Below are 4,331 nucleotides of genomic sequence, written 5' to 3' on the forward strand. Positions count from 1 at the left end.
CCCAAGTAGCCTCATTCCAAAGTCATTTTAAAGCCAGATTGCCCAAATTAGCCCAACTGTAAGAATGTTCTGGGAGTTTATTACAAATGTGTATTTCCGGGCCCCTCCTGCAGAGGTTCTGAATCACTGGGTCTAGGAGATGCCTGCTTCTCTCTGCTGCATTTGTTAGCAATGCTTCGCTGTTACTCATGTGGGTGAGAGCTTGTCTCTGCTAGCGGCCACATGCACCGAAATCCAGACATGAGTAATAGTAGCCCTCATAATAGCTAACCTTATTGAGAGCTTACAGGGTCAGCTCTAGGCTAAGAATTTTATGAAATGATGCCATTTAACCCTCACTACAACCTGCGAGGGAGTATCTTAGCCTTATTTCACAGAAGACTAAAGCCCAGAGAAGTTGTGACTTGCTCACGGTCACACAGCTTAGAGAACCTGAGATTAAATCCATTTTATCCCAGGTCAGAACTTTCCTTATCACTCCTCTCTACCCCATTCCCCAGGCAGTATTTGTGCACTGCCCCCTTGGAGAATGAGGTTTTTCAGCTTTAGGGAGTCTCTGTCATGTAGAAATGCACCCACAATTGTCTCTGTGTGAAGGAGGTTTTGAAGTGTGTCCACATCAAATACTTTTCCTCAAAGTAACTGTCTCTCTACTCCAGTGTGTCCTGAGAGCCTGCCCCTTGCCAGATCCTGGTGGGGAGGATGAAGGAATCAGAGTCCCGACCCTCAGGGAAGCCCGTTGCGCTCACTAAAGCAGAACTCTGAGCCTTAGTAATACTGACATAATTTTTTTAAAGTAAGTCTCATGCCCAGTGCAGAACCCAATGTAGGGCTTGAACTCACAACCCTGAGATCAAGACCTGAGCTGAGATCAAGAGTCAGATGCATAACAGACTGAGCCACACAGGTGCCCCCATACTGACATTTTGGACCTGATAATTCTTTGTCGTGGGGGCCTATCCTGTGCATAGTGAGATATTCAAGAGCACCCTCCCCTCTGCTCACTAGATGCCAGTAGCATCCCCATGATTTGACAACCAAAAAATGTCTTCATCTATAAAATGGGATAAGAATTTGTCTTATGTGGAAAGTTGGTAGAAGGGCAGAGAATAAATGCATCACAAAATCACACCCAGTTGAGACTTCTGTATCCTCTACTCATGGACTAAACTTCACTGCCATTGATCTAAAATGACCAATTCGATTTCCATATTGACATTTTTTATAAGTTGCCATTTTATTTCTTAATAAAGCATCCATCAAACTGAAGGTGTAGCTATATTTCCTTTTGTAAATAATGCCTAAAGGATTTCATTTTGTTGACTGCCTAGAAATTTCTGGTAGCTCAGACAGAAGTGAAACACCAGTCAGCGGCACCACAGCTGATTTCTGATGCGCACTCTGGCACCCCCTTAAAAGCTATCTATATTTGGGATTCTCAACTAGGCCACCTGTACTTGTAAAACAGATTCCTCCCTTCTTGTCCTTGAGGTTCTGTTTCTCTAGGTCAGGGGTGAGGACCTGGAACCTGTGTATTTTTGAAACTCTACAAATTCTTTAGATGACCCTCCAAGTCCATAGTATTTATAATGGAATATTTGCCCCCATTTCTCATTGTCTGGAGCCAGGCTAGAAAGTAAACCAGGAGTCCTGCTAGGTGCAGTTATGCCAATGGCCACGAGATGTCGCTTTCCAGCCATAATTCCCGCCGGATGGCCTATGGACCTGCAGGGAGACAGGTGCTTGGCCTTCGCTGATAGACCTTGGCTGATGGGTCAACTCCGCGGCATCCTGGCTCCTTCTAGATGTAAGGCCTCTCCATGGTCCCTGTCCCTGCTCTTTGCCTGCTTCTGCCTCAAACCAAATCTCTCTGCAGACACGAGCTGACCAACTGGGCTAATAGGCCTTCCTTTTGTGTTTGGAGCCACTAAAGGCAGAATTATTAGAGCTGAAAAGGACCTCAGAACATCTGGTGCAACGAGCTGCAAACTTTTCAAATCATAGCGTGGTCTTGGACAAGGTATCTATTCTCTGCCTCAAGGTCTTCATCTGTAAAATGGGACAAGATAAGAATTGATCTTGTGAGGACAGTTGTTAGAAGGGCAGAGAACAAATGCATGTAAAGCACAAGGTTATGTCCTCCCTCCATAAATGGCAGCTTTTGTTGTTGTTATAGTTTCGCATATGGGTAAACTGAGGCTCTGTGAAAGGAAGTGAGTTGCCCAAGGTCACCTAGTGAGATCATGCTGGTTCTGGGAATCGATCTCAGAATTCCTCATTCCCACTCCATTTTCAATGTTCTGATCAAAACCTCAGAAGATAGTGCAAAGAGCAATAAAAGATGTCTTTTGAGGCAGTGAGTTCTGCTGGAAGTCAGGAAAAGCTCTGGTCCTGGCCTGAGGACAGAGTGGTGAGTTCCACTTTCTCTGGTGTGTGAGTAAGGAGGAGTCTGTATCCCTGGGGCCATGATAAGAACTTGAGCCTCTAGGGGGCGCAGTGAGGCTCCAACAGACAACTTGACAGGTGTCAGCGCTCAGTGTGATTGGAAAGCCACAGGACCCTTCCCCAGTCCCCAAGAAAGGTGGCCCTTTGCAGGAGGCTGTGGGCCCAGGACTTGGCACCAAACTCAGAGCCCAGGGACCTGGGCCTAAATCTAGTTCTACTGCAATTTGCTGTTTGGATTTTTGTCAAATCACTTTCTCATCTGTGAACTTGGGGAGAGTTGGATGACATTATTTGGGAGTTTCCTTCTGGCTCTCACCATCCTTCCGTGGTCACCACAACCCCTTTGATTTAGCTAGCACGGTCCCAGAAAGGGTTAAGCAATGGCAGCCCCTTCCCAGAGGCGGCAGCCCCTCTCCTTCTTCAGACAGGAAGGTCAGGGGTGAGGCCAATATGGGACGTGGCCGCTGTTGGTGGAAATGATAATATTTACTTCCTCGACTACTTTCATTCCCTCTCCCCAAAGCCTTGACTGCAGTCGTAAAGATGTTGGCGTGGAGCAGGAGAGAAGCTCAGCCCCCGCTCTGAAATGGATATACCGGTCACACCCCCTCAAGGCTGGTCTCATTTGCCTTCTTCATTTTTAGACACATTCCAAACTTTTCAGCAAATTACAGTGTTTGCCAACTGGCCGTCTGGGGCCTAGGAGAGACGCTATTTATAGTGGCGCTGGGACGCTGCCATCCCAGAGCGGCCGAAAGGAACGGGCCCGGGGTGGCCAGGAGTGGCGTCCTCTGCTCTGGGGAGAGGCTGGAGCCCCTGGAGCAGGGTGGCGAAGCTGTGCAGCCCGCCAGCACACCCCGACACCTAGGCCCTGGGGTCTGCCTTCCATGCCCTGCACCCCGGGGGGCTCCTCGGAGCTTCCCAAGAGCCCAGGAGACACAGCTGTGCTTCTATGGCCACTGAGCAGAATGGAGGTGAAGACTCACCAGAGATTAGCTGTTGATCATGCCGACTGCTGGCCCATTTCACCTCAATTATTCCCTCGTTCCCTGGGGTCCGAGTGCTGGCCCCATCACTAGCTGGGAGGCTTGAGTCACTGGAGCCTTGATTTTCCCTGTCCTGTAGAGGGTGGGTCTGAGCTCCAAGCTTCCTTCTAGACATAAGTGTGAGACTTCCCCCACCCCCGTCCCCCGCCGACCCAGGGTGTCTAACATACAGTAGGTGCATAATAAATGTGTTTGTGTTGCCACCCTGCCCAGGGCCGGGCACTGGAGTACACAGAGGACAAATATGAATAAATGTGGTCCTTGTCCTCGAGAGGCTCAGTGCCCAGACCAGATGTGGGACACAGAGCAGGGCCTTGTACAGGAGAGCAGCACACTCTCCCATCTGTGCTGGGCTTTACAGTTTACAAACAGTTCTTGTGGTGCCTGCTGTTCCCTATGAAGTACAGTGATGGTCATTCTCATGGGGAAACATGGCAACTCAGAGAGGCCGAGAGACTTGCTCGGGGTCGCACAGTCAGTCCATACATGAAGGAGGAGCTGGGGCCTCCAGGGGCCTCTTCAGGGCTCTGCTTTTCATTTTAGCTTGCTCTCTTGGACTTCCTGGGCCTGAGTCTCCGCTCCGTGGGACCCCCCCCCCCCACTTTCCATTAAGAACTCCATTCTCTTGTTTGTTCTTCTCTCCTCCCCATCCCTGGAAAGCTCTTCCCACTCCAGAAAAAACTTTGATTCAGTCGTAGCTCACACCCATGTTACTGTGGGGTCCCTAATGCCAGCCTCGTCTCCCGCTGGAGAGATCAAGGCCGCAGTGCCCTCCTCTGCTAGGAAGGGGTTTGGAAGGCCAGCGGCTGAAAACTCCTTTTTAAAAGAGAAGCCATAAAT

This window comes from Crocuta crocuta, unplaced genomic scaffold, assembly GCF_008692635.1.
Source record: "Crocuta crocuta isolate KB4526 unplaced genomic scaffold, BGI_CrCroc_1.0 scaffold289, whole genome shotgun sequence".
NCBI lineage: Eukaryota > Metazoa > Chordata > Mammalia > Carnivora > Hyaenidae > Crocuta > Crocuta crocuta.